Source organism: Myiozetetes cayanensis, unplaced genomic scaffold (assembly GCF_022539395.1).
Source record: "Myiozetetes cayanensis isolate MyiCay16 unplaced genomic scaffold, myiCay2020 scf4, whole genome shotgun sequence".
Classification (NCBI taxonomy): domain Eukaryota; kingdom Metazoa; phylum Chordata; class Aves; order Passeriformes; family Tyrannidae; genus Myiozetetes; species Myiozetetes cayanensis.
In genome coordinates, this window is record NW_026087631.1 from 23,909,128 (window position 1) to 23,926,517 (window position 17,390).

Genomic DNA, 17,390 nt, shown 5'->3' on the forward strand with positions numbered 1-17,390 from the left:
ATTCACCTTTTTTTTTTTTTTTTTTTTGTCGGAGAAGAAGAAATAATCTCCTGAAGGTGCAGAAGAAAAGTCCTCTGAGACACAGCATAACAGAAGTTACTCTTCTGCCTGCTCTCAGTCTGTTGATATACCAGACAACGAAAAATTCCTAAAAGGAGATCAGGAAAATTTATTACCGAATCACACCAACTTGGAGGAAGCTCGGCTAATGAACTAACAAAACAAAACAAAACAAAAAAAAAATACGGGGAGGAGGAAGAAGGAGTGGTTAATCCAACCAAATGTAACCTCCAACTTCTCGGGAGTGCATCTTCCTCCTGACAGCCTACCGCGATTAGAACTCTTCACGACCTTTCCCGCAAGTAACAACTGCATTTCCGTAACATCAAACCTTTCGGTTTCATTACTTTTATTAAAAGACGAAGGGAGAATCGCAGGAAGGTAAAAACCTCGTGACCAGCGACCAAGTGCTTCCAAGTAAAAGGTCTTTCCAGGCAGCACTGGTACAAATTCAGTAAATAACGAGGGGCCATTCTGCAGGGAGAAATATCGAAATATTACCGTTCCCTGGGATATTAGAGCCTCCCCTCCCCGCCCCCTGCATTTCGAAAACTTGACTTGTCTTCAAACAGACACCCACAGACCGAGACCGTATTTTGATCTCGGCAATTAACATGCGAAGCACGTGGGGGAATGAGGGAGGCGGCAATTACACACATATCCCGCCCCAGTGCGGACGAGGGCAAGGAGTTCATACGAGGTGGAGGGCCCAGGGTGCTGCATATCACCCCAGGGATGGTCTACCCGCAGAACACCCTCATTACCGCTAGGTTTCTCGTCTCTCTCTCTTTTTTTTTTTTTTTTTTTTTTTTTTTTAGTGAAGCATAGCCCAGTTGCGAGGGGTAGCGCTCGAAGAGCACTGGGAGGAGCCGGGAGACAGGGGGGGCCGCGCTCGGTGCGGGTCCTGCCCGCGGGCCCCGGCAGGTGCCGCTGTTCCCCCGCCGCCGGCACCGGGGCAGCGCACGGCGGGGCAGGTTCCGGAGCCCGCCGGGGGCATCTGGGCATGACACCGAGCGGCATCGGGTGGGGAAAGGCCCCACGGAGGAACTGGGTGTCGCTCCCACCTCCTTCCAACTTTTTTTCCCTACTCAGAAACGGGGTGCGTCCTGCCGAGGGGTTGCAAACGGGACGAGCAGTGGTGGTGACAAAAAATAAACTCCGCACCCACAGAGTGAATTTAAAATCAAAACAGATCAATGAAACAAATAAAGAAAAAATAACACCAAAAAAAAAAAAACACAAACAAAAAAACCCCCACCAAGTTCACTCCTTTCCACGGGAACATATTTATGGAAAAGAGCTTGCATTTAAACGGCGTCTTTATGATAAGTTATTTTTTACCTAGGTATAAGCTGGCTACGAAAATAAAAGCAGAAGGAACGTCGCGAAAATGGGGCTCATCCCCCTTCAGCCTGTGCTGAAAGCCAAAACCTCGCCGTGCGAGGAGATTCGACTGCTCTGTCTGCTCACCCCGGGCTGGAGCTGAAGTCGGCTTTGTGCATGCTTACCAAAACATGACAAACTCTGACGAAGAGTTTGCTGTACTTCAGACTCTGGAAACCTCAAGAGCTACAGATTATTTGAACTACGGATGAAAGTATCTCAGTTTTCACCCCCTCTTCTCCTGCCGCTTTTCTCTATTTCTGCCTCTGTACCTCTAATAAGGAGAGATGTACTTAACCAGAAAAGAAAAGGCATTGGCTTATTATTATTATTATTATTATTACTACTATTATTTTCAAAGGAGATGCACCATGAGGGTGTATTTGTACTGGAAGTTTTTAGGTAAGGAATTAGATTGTGTGCGTGTGTGTCTATGTATGTGTGTAGAGAGAAAGCTCTAAATTTATTTTTTTCCTTCCTGAAAAATAAATTAAATATTTTTCTCCACCAAATTTCAGTTACTTCACCTAATATTATCTGTTCTTCGTTCTACATGATTTCATTTCAATTTTAAGTCTTGTGGAGAAAAAAAAAAAGTAAGTAATTAAAAGAAAATACTTTAAATTACCTTCCACTATATCCACAGTACGTGCACCTCCACTTTTCTAAAAAATAATATTCACATGTACAGCCATATGCACTTCGGATTATTTACATATATGATAAGAAGACAAGGATGAAGACACAAGGGAGAAAATTTAAGTGTGACTTAATGAATACTGAGTTTAGAGGACCATAGTTATTAAAAGCACTGATGGGGGGAAAATAAAAAATAAAATAAAAAATAAAAAAAATGGAGGGGAAAAATAATGAGAAGATGTGGAAGTGGATTTATTTCACGTATTCATTTATGTTTAGTCTGACGCCCTATCTCATCTTTGTGGCTGCAGCGGCCAGCCCAAATCTGACCATCATTAGCGCTGTTATGTATTCATTTGTTTGTCTATCCTTGGACGAAAATTCAAGAAATCGCCGACTTCCATGGCATTTCGATCACCTGGGATGTTCGGTGCAGGCTCGTATTTTTAGCAGCAGAAGGCCGATATTAGGTAATGCTTTGGCGGGGGGGGGGTGGCAGGGGAGAACGGGGGCGGTATTTATTGTTCCCGTTCCCCCCATCATGTTCAAATGGTAAGTGTCTGGAAGGGGGTGGGGGACACGCAGCACTACCCACGCTGCTCGTGGAACAGGCAGCGGCGCAGGCAGGGCGGGGGAGGGGCGCACTGCCAACCCCTCCACCCCCGGGGCTTGTTCAAAAGCCGCCGCTGTGATTCGCGGGGCCGCCGTGCAGTAACGCGGGGCGAGGAGGGGAACCGGGGTGGGGGGGATGCTGCGAGGCGAACCCCCGGTAGCCCGGCCTGGGGGGTGCTCCGGGGGTGCAGGTGGCGGCTACCCCTGTCCCGTCGTGGCTGCGGCGAGGCCCGGGGTAAGGCACCGGGGAGGGGGCGGGGAGGGAGGGAACGATGCGGGATGCGCTGCGGGGACAGAAAAATGGACGGACCCGCTCTCACCTCCTCCCGTCTCCCCGCACACGCTAATGCGGGTCCACAGGGGAGCGACAACTGCACGAGCGCTAATTAAAAGGGACAGGGAACGGGGATGGTCAGGTTGCGTCCGCGGGCCGGGAGTCCCCGGCACCCACTGTTGATAAAAATGTGTAGAAATAGTACTTTCCTAATGAATTGTTGGTAGATGTGGTAAGAGTTAACCTAAGGGATGACCATGCCGATTTCCGTTTTGGGGTGGTATTATTTCTTTAAATGTATTACGTGTAGCCATCTGACCACTTTTTACTGGATAGCATATCCGCGTACGGCTCGTAAAACTGCAAGGAGAGGTAGCGCGGGGAATTCCGTAAGAGACGACAAAGAATTAAAGTATACTTGTGGTGAACCAGGCACTGAGTAACAGAGATGCTCACTACTTGTGGTGAAACAGGCACTGAGTAACACAGACACTCCACTCTTTATTTAAAAAAAAAAAAAAAAAAAAAAAAAAAAACCAAATATGCATGTCAGTCTTTCGAGAAGGCCAACTTTTGTCTGATAAGTCCATGCAGGTAAGTCATTCATAGTGTAATAATCATCTATGCATGCACTTGAGTTTGCTTTTTTGCCCTTTTTTTTTTTTTTTTTCCTTTAAGGGAATAAGGTTCTTGTTTAAAAACATAACATTCCTGGACTATAAAAACAGAGTAATATTCTGGGTTTAATCATATTTAAACTAGTCTTATTGCTACTCTTCTTTCTTTTTATTACCCGTTAAGGTAAATATGCTGACAATCTTTTTCATATAATTCAAGGCCTGTGGATTTTCAGGTAAAGCAGGCGTAAGGCTACAAGCATATGTTAAAATAACATCTAAAATCCACTTTTTCTATAAAGAATTATGTAGTGGACTTAAAGCTGCAAGTTAAAACGAGGTGTAATACATTTAATAATGCAACAATAAGACAGAAAATACAAAATGTCTTCCTCGGAGAAAGCTTTCCATACCTGGCTCTGCACATTTTAAGAGAAGATTTTGAAATAAACGATTCCTGAAACCAAGGCAGATATAAGTGCTTTTATGGGTCATAAGACAGTAATGAGATATTATAAGTCCATTTACACAGTCCCCCTTACACACATTATCTGTATTTCTTCATACCCTTAAACGGGCAGGAACGGACGTGATGGTGGTTTTAAAATTTGTTTCTTAATATGAACTTAATTAGGCAAACTCCCAGTTTCGAGAGAGCTGTGTGATAGCTGAGCAGGGCAATAAGATCCTCCTCCCTTCTTAAGGCCCAATAAGCATCTTGTGCACCTTGATTTGTAGTATTAGCACTGTACATAATCTGTAACCTTTTACAAACAGAAGCATGGAGGAATTGGATATAAAGACACACCGCAGAATCTCGCCAAAAACCGGGGGAATAGGTAGGGGAAAAAAAAAAAAAAAAAAAAAAAAGAAGGATATTTAAACAGATAGAAGAAAGAGGGCAAAGGAAAAGTGTTCGGGTGCGACTTTCAGTAAATTAAAAACAATGCAAATATACCTTTACATATGCATCAGTATTAAAAGTAACACGCTCTGGAGCCCACAGGAGCAGGAAGAGGATAAGAGAATGGCGCAGCGGTGGAGCCCTGCATTCACACTGGGGCCTCGGCCGCCCTCTCCCAGACAGGCTCTTCTCCGCTCAGCAGCCTTGCTCCGATCTCTCATTTCGAGGATGTTTGTTTTGTTGTGGGTGATGATGATGTTTGGAAGAAGAGGGAGGCCTGTTTTTTATTCCGTTAATTAAGATCTTCCGCAAATAGGGACGATTGCTCTCAGAATCCACGGTCTCTTCTCTGAGCAGGAGGATTTGCATATTCTATTTTTTTTTCAAATTTTTTATGCCCTAATTTCCTTGATGTATGTAAATGCAGGCGGACGTGCAGTATGCCTTCAGCTGACGTCAATGGACGTGACCTCTCCGCTAAACCTTGAACCTGAAGCGGGGATGGGGGACGCGGGGCAGAGGCGTAGCCGCTGAGATGGTCTGCGCTGTTCCGCGGGAGTGTAGGCTCCCGGCCGCGCTCTGCCCTATGAAATAGGCTCTGGCGGCAGCAACAGCAAGCAGCAACGCTGCCCGCCCCAACGCTTACTCCCAAAAGAAAGCCCACCTTCCCCCAGCACCACCGAGTCCCTCCTGCCTTTTCCCTCTCTCTCTCTTTTTTTTTTTTTTTTTTAATATATATATTAGAAATTATTTACAGCTTCTTTTCATCAGGAGACGTGCGGGAAATAGAAATTTCTAACCAATTTAAAACGATTGTAAGAAAATTTCTCTCCTGTCTCCTAAAAATATTGCATGACAGAGGAGGGTTGAGCCAGTGGAGGCGCAGCATCCATCCGGGCGCCGTTTCGCAGCGAACCGCGGGTACGGGACTCGGAGAGAGGGAGGGAGAGAGGGAGGGAAGGCGGGCGGCTGGAGGAGTGGGATGGCCGCAGTCTCAGTTTCAGCCCTCGCCTCTCTGTTCTGCAAGTCCAAGCCGCTCTCCCGGCTTTACCGTGATCTCCCCATCTCTCCACGGGGAGGAAGGGCGGTGTGAACGGAGAATCGATGAGTATAGGGTGGTAGCAGGTGGTGGGTGAGCGGTGTGTGCTCCTCTTTCCTTTCCACCTCTCCTTCTGGAGACTCTGCGGTGTATCGTGATGTTTGGAGAACATTCGGAACTTCAGCCGGCGAGGCGTCAGGATGAGAGGGGTGTTCTCTGTTAAGAACCGAATTTCTCTCCTTTTCTGCTGACTTTTATTAAGTCCTTTGTCAGCCTGCTGTGAGCCGTTCCACAGCCCCTCTGAGGACCTTGGCACAACCGTTCCTAGGGCTGCACCACCGCACACTCACTCACCGCTTCTCCTTTCAAGCATCTCAACTAAACTTCAATGCCGTCTCCAGGAAGCGGAAACGCGAGTGTTTTTCTGACCAGGGGAGCAGTAGCGACTTGTAATTTTTTTTTTTTTCCACTCAGAGATTCGTGCTAAATTCCTTAGGTTCTCTCAGGGCTGGCGTTTCAGTCCTCACAGAGATCTCTTTGTCCACCGGATCACCGGGGCTGTGCCGGCAGGGGATGCCGGGCTGCCCAGGACTGCGGTGGGGATTTTCCCGCAGAAACACTCCGCGGAAATCCGTGCCCGAAGACAGCGGAGCTCCTCCCCGCTCCGTGGAGCCTCGCACTCCGGGCGGGACACACATCTGACATCATATACATACACACACACATTTTTTAGATAGATAGATAGATAGATAGATAGATAGATAGATAGATAGATAATATATATGTAATTACATATAGACATGTCTGTGTGTGCGCATCTGTAGCTTGTATATATACATATATTTATTAATTTTTGAGCGTTGTACCTCCCCCCGCCCTCCCCTACCCCTCACAGCCCCCTCCCCACACACATACCCACACTCCTGCACTGCCCACGCGGGGCGTCGTGTAAATCCGACTCACAGTGGGGGGTCAGCACGACAACACCCCCTCCCCGTCACATCCCATACACCCCTCAGGCGGGGGCTGGGGTAGGAATGAGCCATCCTACCGCCCCCTCGCCCTGCACCATCTCCTTCTATCCCTCCTCCGTCCCTGCCTTCATCCCTTCCCCTCTGCACACCTCCCATTCCAGTGCACACCCAAACTTCTCCCCAGGCACCCCCTGCGCCCTAAAACCCAACCGGGGCCTTTACGTGCGTTTTCATGCTGTTTCCAAACCAGAGCGACAGATGAGAGTGGACAGAAGGATCCGGTAGCACTTTAGGACACTCTCTTTCCAGCTACGAGAGGTCACACTACAAGTTCGCATGACAACAGGGATGGGAAAAGGGTATTTTTTGTTAACAGAGTGATTGTTTTTCTAATTTTTTCTTTCTTTTTTCCTTTTTTTTTTTTTTTTTTTTTTCCTGCGCTTGACCGGCTGCTTGGTTTGGACAAAAGTTGTACAAAATGGCAGTGCCTTTCAAAAACAAGACTCGGATGAAACTCTTCTTCAGAAATTAATTGGAGGAAAACATCTTAGAAAACTCGACCTTTTTCTTCACTTTTTTTTTTTCCCCCTAAGTTTCCAAAGAAATGCGAACTTCCCTTCTTCTCTAGGAAGAGGTAGCCATTGCTCTTCTTCACACTAGACATTTCCAATTTGTTCCGTCCGTCAAAATGGGACTATGAGAGGTATTGGTGCAAATTCATTATCTCTGGCAATGCATAACCTATAATAGGAACTGAAAAAGACCGTGGCAATGGATGAACAATAGGGCTTCAGTTCATCAGCAACAAAAGCGTTGGGAAATTGCTTGAATTTCAGAGCACGTCCTCCTCAGCAGAGAGGGCTGGACTAGACCTTGGCCAACCCCCCCAAAAAACTTGCAGAGCCTCACATACAACAGTTCACTTTCTACTCTGGGGCATAGGAAGCATCGTGGAAAAAAAGAAAAAATATAATGGCAAGCCCAAGCCAACTTTCTGTGTTTCTCTCCCATTTTTCTGGATGGAACATTTCTAACTGGTTTAGAGTCATTGGAGCAAGGAAAACACCGTGGAGCTAAGCAGCATTTTTAAATAGGGATGGTGAGGCGGAAGACATGAATTTCTGGAAAATTGAAAGACCTTTCTCTGGTTCGAAGGGCTTTGGCTTTGGGGATCTTTGTTTGTCGCCGTTGGCTCAGCTTTACCTATATCTGAGGTCACATCTTTCCCTGATAAATGCGAAGAAATGTAAGTACCGCAGTGTTTATGTATGTGTGTCGGTGTCCTCAATTCCAGGCAATATTTGGCATGCTGAGCCCCGGGCAGATAGAGGTCTCCCGGCTCCCTGTGAGTCCGTGGAGGCCACCTCTTGCTGGGTAGACCGAGAGGGTCTCCCCAGCGGAGCTCTGGCCACTTCCTCTCGCTCATGGAGAGACATTTGATTAACAAGGCAGGGGTTATGACTGGACACGGCGGCTTATGCCGGTGAGACGATTTGTGCGTCTGAAGCTAAACCTGTTGGTCGTGGAGCTGTATTTGGTCACGGGAAATGTTGATTATCCAGCAGACCACCATCAGTTGCCGAGCTGTGGCTTCTGAGAGAGCCCTTTTTTTGCAGTGCCTGGGTGCCCTCGGAAAGTGTGCAGGTGTGCAGGCACAGGAACAGACAGTCACAGAGCTGAAGTATAGCAGCTAACTCCAAAGGCCTTTACATAGCCGAGATTAAAAAACTCAAACAAATAACAACAACACAAAAAAAAAAAAAAAAAAAAGAAAAAACATAAAGGAGGGAGGGAAATGGGGAGGGGAAAAAAAAAAGAAGGAAGGGGAAAGATAGAAGTCAGAGGCATATCTTGCAGCTGGTCGAGGTGCATGGGATTGCTTGCAGCAGTTTGTTCATCTGGCGTCTCGCACGTGTGAATCACTAGGAACAAGCAGCCATCACTTCCAGGGTTCTCCAAATCCACCCCAGCCAAAAAGGCTCGGCTCAGGAGTGTACCTGGCAGAAGGGTGTCAGGGATAGGGCAGTTCTGCCAGAGTTCGGGGAGGGCTAATTAAGTGCGGCCCGACCACTCACCACGGCCCAGGAGTGTCCCCATGCATCTTTCTATCCACTAAAAAAGTGGTGGAAATCCTTCAGCAACCCCGGTCCACAGCAGTCCATGGGATGGGTGAAACGGCTTCATTGTAATATCCAAGAACACTGTTGTTCCCTGGGAAATAAGACTTTTTTTTTTTTTTTTTTTTTTTTTTTTTTTTTTTCCCCGTCTGAGGTTGCTGTAATGGATATAATGCAATGAAAGCGAACAGCTGAAGTTGTATTTATTTACTCCAGTGGCCCTTGATAAGCTTTCGGGGCTGTAAATAGAGACCATGCCTTCCTGGTAATTCAGGTTTCAGGACAGCATTCAGGTCTGGAAGAGCTGGGAAATCCAGTGGGGAAATGCTGGCTTAGTATGTTTTGCATGTTTTGAACTGAAGGCTAGGTGGAGCCTCCATCCTTTATTAAGTAACTGGCAGCTTACAGTATGCAAATCATAGATATGCCTCTATAATTTTGGTCACTTCTATTCAGCAGTCCAAATAATATTTTTAGCCTTTTCTTTTTAAGCATAATTCTCCAGAAATAACAACAAAATTTTTAAAAAAGTATATTATATTATTCATAGGATTTCCTGTAAATATTGATTACTATATTTAACCCTGCAGATACAGGAGGACATCACTCGTACCTGTTTTCTGTCATATTAAATCATCTGCAGGAAATATGCCTAGTTATTTCCCCATTTAGTCTAGAGTCAAACGTTTTAGTGATTTATCTAATAATCTCAGAAGTTAATATACTCAGTGCCTTCTAAACACATAGGTTTATCCATTCTCATGTACTCCTGGAACAAGAATCAAACACTGAAAGTGTTTAATTTATGATCCTTTGGTGGTTTTTTTTGAGGGGGAGGGTACTATTTTTCAGGTTTAGGCAACACAGACAGACCACAGGTAGTGAAATCACGACAAGAAACAGTAATTTGTTTATTTGTTTAATAAAAGTCAGACAACGACATGCATCACCTACAGATATGAATATATGTTCTTTAACAGCACATAGTGTTTCCATGTGTAATCACTGACTGTGTGCAGGTTTAATATTATTTTTTTTTCTGAGGCTGAATTCTTGATACTTTTTTTTTTTTTAGTTAGTAATTTGGATTTGTAGTAGATATCCCTTTGCATACTATAGGTTTAACATAATGGAAGTGTAGTCTGTGGTTGTCTGTCAAATGAAATAGTGATCACAAAAGAAAAAATGAGGCACCATTATTGGAAGGTGAGACAATCCAATAACTTACCTGGCTGGGAGGAAAAGGATGCTGCTCTACAGGGAGAGATGGCCTGGGTTGCACTGGCATGCCATGGTGGTTTAACTCTACATGAATTCTGTCATAATTTAGTGTGAAAATGGAATTTATGTAACACTACACCCTCTTAGGTACCTCACAGCAGCTTAATGGGGATTCCTGTGTGTCTTACCCACAGAAGGTAGGGATGCTGGAGATAGGATGAGTATCTGATTGCAATAATTAAAGAATCATAAGCATTCCTCTTTAAAGTCAATAGATACTGTTTATCCTTAAGAAATCCATGCAGGATATTCCTTCTTTATGTCACAGCCATCTGGAGACCTATAAAAAGATTAGAAAGCAAGCATGGCAATCACATAGTAATCTACAGGCCATCAGTGGGAATTTATTAGGCAACTAGGAGGAAAAAGTCAGTGTTTGTATTTCATGTCTTCCAGTAGGCTTCTACAGTTTCTACAGTGACTTCAGAATAAATAAGTTTTATTCAGTTATGTAAACTGGAAGAGAGCAGGCTGTGTTAACTACTGCTTTTGACAATGCAGGTGATGTTTTGGGTAGAATTTTCAGAACTGTGCATTGCTTAAACTTTCCACATACTAGGCAACACTGAAATCTTGGAAATGTGCTTTACAACTGCTGCAAACATTTTTGTAATATTCAGAATAAGCAAATACTTAATGGACACATGACGATTTTAAGGCCTTACTAAGTGTATGAGAACTAGGAAATGTAATCGGTAATATGGCTAATGAACAGCTACATCATTGGTTCTTTTGACATAATCAATGAGTAATCAACAAAAACTGTGTATTGAAGTTACTTCCCAAGTCCGAGTGTGAGATGGTTGTGAGAGCAGAGCTTGATGTTTTGAAGGTGCATCTTTGAAAAATACCTATTTGTAATAATATACCTTACATTTAACTGTATATCCAGTGACACATGACATCTGGTGACATGCTTGTATTAACATGTACATATCCATTTGTGTTAATATGGTTATATAGAGATATGTACATATACACCTGTGTATGTACATATACACCTAGATAAGCATACACGCACACACATACATGAGGATCACTTGAATTTCCATACCTCTGACTGAAAGAATTTAATCCATAAGCTCATAAGCCTGTCGTCATAAGTCAACACATGCTTGATCACCAGCACTACTGCCCCTAGCTATTGCCATAAAAACCACATCTTTCTACCTGTCTGCCAATTCAGAAAAACCCATTAGAATTTTACATAATATCAAGGTGATCATGTGCCTCTGGACGTATCAGATGTCTGATTCAGTTGCCCCTGTTGTGCCTGAACAGCCTGAAAGGTAATGAAGAAGCTCAGTAACTCATAATGCAGCATTATAAGTATTCTAACCATTCGGTGTGAGTCTCTGAATTTTCCACAAAGAACACTGGCACAATGAGCTCTCATGTCTCTCAGGTAAAAAGCACTGATGGCAAAAAAGTAGTCTATAGGAGGATAAACAATATGTGTTTAAAAAAAGAAATGCTCAATTTCAAGGGCTTACAATCTGTAAGGAGAAATAAATTAGCAATATTTCTTCAGTATTCAAGACTTAGCAGACTGGCAGATTAGCAGTGTCTATGTGCTGCTTCTTGGTGGCAGTATTAATTTTTGGAAGTGTCTGACAAAGGAGATTGTTTCCTTGTTTTCATGTTTTTGTAATTATGATAAAAATTTGGGCTGGTTAGTTGATATTTTACAGTATAACTATGTGTATCTGCATATACATTTTATCTCAAACACATACACAGACATGTTCCTAGACTGACATATGTACACATGGCTCCCCTGCATACACATAAGCACACATTTCCTTTATCATAAAAGCAAGCTCTGCAGCCAACACAGAGCAACAACAACTTCAGTTTGACTCCATGCATTTAAAAAATTCCACCTAAAAAATAGTAACCTAGGCAAACACAGGTTAATTTACAAACAAATGCATTTAAATGCAGTATAGCATATTGACTGTGATTGTGAGGGAACATAGTGCATAATATGCTGTGTTTTATTTTGCACCTTAGAAGAGGAGTAGCAGCATGAATTTTAACTGGTTATTCCTTTAGGAGTTCTGAGCAGTTCATAGTATGTGTGTGTGCTGAATTTTTTGGTGTATGTCTTATAATGACCACAGCACACAGTAGCTGTTGAAGTGCATTTTTTAATTTCTACAGAAAATATGGTAGATCTCAGAATGTTCATTACTCACATATACTCAGGAGGCCTTTAATGTTCTATGCAAATTATATTGTTAAATAATTCAAAGTGTACTGTTCTTTTTGGAGAGTGGGGGAGGGGGAACTGAGAGAATTAAATCCTAAAACTGCACGTAACGCATCCCAACAGTTTAGACTTGCCTTCATTGGTTCCACGAGTAACATCACCATGCATTTCTTCGCTCTAGGTACAAGGTTAATAAAAATAAACGATAAATCAGCGTTTTTATTAAGCCAGATGATGCATGGCCTTAAACAAATGTTGCTGCAACGTTCACCTGTGCTGCATTCTAACACAGACACAGAGAAACTCTCAAGCTGGGAGGGAGGGGGGGAGGGAAGAAGGGTGGAGAGGTGGAATAGATGCCACAGAATACACTGAACCTGCTGCTCTCAGCTTCCCCCACGGGCAGACAGGGGAAAACGCCTTGGACCGTCCTGATGCGAAGCTCAACAGAGATGTGGAGTCAAAAAAAACCCAAAACACAAAAACACCAACCAAACAAACCAAAACCCGCCAACCAACCAACCAAACCAACCCCAAACCAAAACAAAACAAGAGGAGAAAACCACACAAACCCCTCAAACAAACAAATATACAAAAAAACCCCAGAAACCCAAAAAGCCAACCAAAAAAAAAAAAAACCAAAACCAAAACAAAACAAAAAAAGCCCTGCAGATACCCTACCACAGAGCAAACTGTCAATGTAATTACACATCGACTCACTGCGTAGCACAGCCCTGCTCCCGGCCTCCGTGTACCAGGCCCCGTTCCCGCCGCAGCATCGCTGCGCACCCGCGGGGGCTGCCCGAAGAGGAGCGCGGGCTCCCCGGTGCCCCCCGGCTCTTCCCGGGGCCGGAAAGGTTGCTTCCCGCCCCGGGGGAGAGCGTCCTGCCTCCCGGCCTCTGGATGTTGGAGCGGTCTGTGATGCCGAGGAGGAGGAAGGTGACAGCGGCGGGCGGATCCCCCGCGATAGGACGGCGGAGGCGGCGATGCCGGAGGCGAGACCGGGCTCGGTCCCGGCGCCGGCGGCTGGTCGCTCATGCATATCAATAGCCGTTTGTACTTGAGGTTTCTCATGACATCATCATTACCTTGGTCTCCCGCGGTCCAGGACCTTTGACCTTGCCTGGTTGGCCCGCATTTTGGCACTGAAAGCCCTCCAATGATGGCCCTTTCCTCCTTCTTTCAGACTGGGGACAGCAGCAGCCGGCAAGTCCGCGTCTTCTTCTCCCTGGCTCTGGGAGCCCCGAGAAAGCGAGGATCTTCCCCTTCTAAAACACACACCGCACGCAGATATTTGCAATCAAGCTGCCACCATTTGGCAAAGAGAACTATGCCGTGCATAATCTAAAGGGATCAGGAGACGCATCCTCGAACCATCTTGTCACTTCTACTAAATGGAATTTTTGTTTCTTCTTCCTCCTTACACTGCGATGGAAATTGCCGATGGCTTTACATCTTTATAGAGGCTAAAGAGTCTTTCGTGAGAACGAGGCGATTTACAATGCAAATAGAGGCCTGTAAAAGGATGGATGCTCTTCTCTCTTAACGCAGCTTGAGGCATCTTAATAGCCGGTTTTATTTTCTGATTTTAACAGACGAATTGTTGGCTCTCCCTACTGGAAATTACTGGCTGAAAAAAAAAAGTTCGGAATAAACTTTGAAGGCAACAGATCTCTCCTGGATATTATTAGGTTCACATACATACAGAGACACTTGCATAAAAGGATGAACATAAAAGGATGTTTCCTCCACGAGGAGGAAACAACATACCTTTTTGCCAAAAAACTCTGGATTCTAGCAAGGACTAAAAAAAAAAAAAAAAAAAAAAAAAAGCTTTGAGGGAAGCGAGGAAGTGAGTTGTTATCTTTGGTTATCTAGCTGTATGAGTGTTTTGGTCTTCATAAAGCTAGATAACCGAAAGTAAAAACTCCTTCAAGATCATCGTACAGCGTGTGAAAATGAAAGACTGCTTCAAGAGACAGTAAAACTCGAGAAGGGTCAGTAATGCTTATTGAAACTAATATTTTTACAGCTGGGGAGTGGAGGAAATTAAATGGCATACTTATTCCAAAATATGAAGTTATCAGATGGCACATAATGGATAGCCACCCGCTGTGCAGAGGACATGGTACTGATGGTAAACAATGCATGTCCAACCATTGCTGTTGAATAAATAAATAAAGAGAAACCCAGACTAGCCAGCCTTAAACTGGGCAAAGAGCATATACATGATTTATTTTTCTATTAGAAAGCTAATTATAAGTTTCATTTTGCGAAGTGATTCATTGCAATGAAATGGCCTTAAAAACAAAGTAGTTGGTAGTTGGTGATGGTGAAGACGGTGGTGCTAATGATACAGAGTGGACTACTGAACTGAGGAAAAAACCCCCAAACCAACAAAAAAGCAATAAACCAACCTAAAACCTGTCTGTGTGCATCTGAGACAAGGCATCGAGGTTAATTTCAAATCCTGTGAAAGCAGGCTTTCAGAAAAAGTTTACACTGAAGTGTAGGCAAGCTTAATAATTTATATCTACTGAGAACCCGGCGGAGCTGCACAAAAATGGGGAAGAAAAAAAAAAGTAATGGCCGATTTTTATTCCTCTATTCAAAACACGAGACAGATGCTTCTCTGTTGCGAGAGGGTTTCCTTGAGGAAGCTACTGAAGCAGAAAGACATGATGTAGACGAGATCGCCTCCCCCCTGTCAAAGTGTAAAAAAATGTTCTGTGCCTTACTCTGCGCCTAGCATTGGAAATGAAAGTGACATTTACTCCAAAACCCACGTGTGCGCCTCCTCTCTTTTTGTTTAAGGATGATCAGATCTATCCAGGAAACAGCTCTGGCATCCCATACCGAAATAATTAGGACGTATATAGTCCTGACTAAAAAAAAAAACAAAAAAAAAAAAAACCAAAACACACCACCAACAAAAAACCAACAAAAAACCCACACCAGTGAGGGGAGGGGGCGTGCGGGGTTGGAGAAGCGGAGGGTCTGTCTTGCCTAATTGATTCCGTTAAACGGCGCGCAGGAGATGTGAACGGCTGGGCGCTCCCATTCCCACGCTCGGGGCAAGCGGCAGCGCCGTGCCCCGGCTGCCGGTGACAGACAGCCCGGTGGGGGCCGGGGCCGGGGATGGGGCCGGGCGGGGGGAGTCACCGCCGGCACCCGCGACAGCACCTCCCACCCGCGGCCATCCGAGGGGTGCCGGGCGAGTGGACGCCCCGGCTTCCCCCGCCCCACCCCTGCGGAAGAAGGGCGGAACCTGAGCTCGGGCGGAACTTGCGCCATTCTCCTGCGGAGGGCGCGGGCTGGGGGATGCGGAATTTAGTCCCGGTGGAGGAAGGGAAAGACAGGCTTGCCTGTCTTGCGAAAATCCCCGTGTTTTTAACAAATGTTAGTTCGGGTGCTATTCAACTTTGTTGTTACCGCGGCTTAGGCGCCTCGTGCAGTGAAATCTAGGAAGATTAATTGTTCGGGGTAACATACTTCCTCTGGACTTAAGACCTAAGCGTCTTCCCGGAGGCACACTGGCATGTGATACTGTGTTTAAAACCGAACGTTCTTCACAGCAGAATAAAATAAGATCAGAGATAAGGAAACGGGGCTCAGCGGTCTCCATCTGTCTGGGGCTAACTCTCTGTGCACCGCTTTTTATTGTTATTTAATTTTCTTTTGTATTTTTACTCTGCTCTTGAACTGGTTATATAAAAGATTGGTTTCGGGCTTGTAGTGGGAACATTCTTCATCACGCCGCACACCGTGGGAGGGATGGAACAGGGTGTCCTGGAAGTAGCAGCCTTGCTATCTATCTAAAACAAAGAATTTGGCCCCAAAAGTTGCCCCATCCTCCCTGTAGTTGTTAAAATAACCTCAGTTTCGTCAGAGGGTCCCGCCTCTTGGCTGCCGTCAGTTCCGTCCGGGGCCCAGGCCAGGCAGTTTTTGAGGTTAAACCTCCCTTTTGGCTGCTCTACGCGTGCCAAAGTTTTATTGCTGCAGCGCCCGGAGAGGGGAGCCGTGTTTATTTACATCGGAACAGTGTTTGTACCACCAGCCTTTCACCGACGAGTGCCCGCACGCCTCTCATTTACTGCTTGTCTGGGGGTGCTATTTACCTAGAGCCATTGTCTACTACAATTAACATTTACATGACAAAGTGCGAGATTTCCTTTCTCAAATAGCTTCAATTAAGGCCATAAGCTGTTTTCTGGGGAAACCCATTGTTTACTTAGTCATGAATGGGGTCAATTTACTTAAGCTGCTGCTTGTGTCTTGGTTTCCAGTGTAAATTTGTGAAGGGAGATACCCTAGAAAAATAGCAGCATGTCGGCCATTGTCACCTTAAGTTGTTTTGTACATTATTAATGTTACGTAATCAATCAATAAAATACGACTGGCTATTATTACTATTATTATTACTGCTTCACTTCTTCAGAAGCAAAGCGTTTCATTTTGCTGCATCTTTTCTCTGGCACAGCTAACTTCTGACTTGGGGAAAGAGAGCATTTTAAAATGTGGTAGCAGGCCCTCAATTATGCTTTAAGGGGCTCATGCACCAGGTAACTAGGAAAAGTAATTCTTTCCTAGGATTATCCATCTGTTAGGTGCTGTTCCCTTAAAACTTGTGGGGAAAGAAAAATCAAACAAAAAAAACAGTAAAGCTTTATGTAACATATAGAAAAATCCCACAAAATAAGAAAAAAAGTTTAATTATCAGTGGAGCAGTTCTCTCAAAGCCAGTTTTAGGACTGGAAGAGACCAGATCGAGTTTATTTAGCATACCACTGCATTGTAAAACAGTTGGAGTGTAGTTGCAGGTTGCGTGAGTATGCATGTTAACTAGCAGGGACCCGGGCTTATTCTTTGTGAAAAGGGAGCAGCACATTGCTGTGCAAGGCCAATGTTAAAAAGGCAGCTGAATTTAACACCATCTGGAAGAAAAGATCCCTTCACGACTTTCTCACACCGTCAGACAAAACTAGTGTCTCTTGTTCTGAGCCCTTGTCTATGGAACCATGCAATACTGAGTCATTATACTTTTGCTGAGAGAAAATTTGAGAACACAATATGGGTAACCAGTGAATGACCAAGTTTCATTGTGCCTGCTTAAGTCGATTGAAATCTACGTCTAGAGCTATGAATGGCAGCATTGTTTTCCTCACCGGGGCTGTACTAAATGTCAGCACAGTGTAAAGAAAAACTTGAAGTCTGCAAATAACTTACCAGATCTCAATTATAATATTTTCCCACACTAGAACTAATATCATTGCCAGGG

The 17,390-nt window shown here is 44.6% G+C and overlaps 1 long non-coding RNA gene across 15 annotated transcripts in view; it reads left to right on the plus strand.

Moving 5' to 3' along the window:
• Nucleotides 1–17,390, plus strand: part of LOC126646882 (uncharacterized) — a 120,198-nt gene that overhangs the window by 2,421 nt on the left and 100,387 nt on the right. For 13 of the 15 annotated variants that reach the window (XR_007630446.1, XR_007630439.1, XR_007630443.1 and 10 more), the window contains 2 exons: nucleotides 38–2,552; nucleotides 6,972–7,748. This is a non-coding gene — a long non-coding RNA (uncharacterized LOC126646882). Of the gene's footprint in view, nucleotides 1–37; nucleotides 2,553–2,793; nucleotides 2,930–6,971; nucleotides 7,749–17,390 lie in introns of those variants that run through there. The other 2 variants (XR_007630437.1, XR_007630450.1) reach the window with 2 other exon arrangements.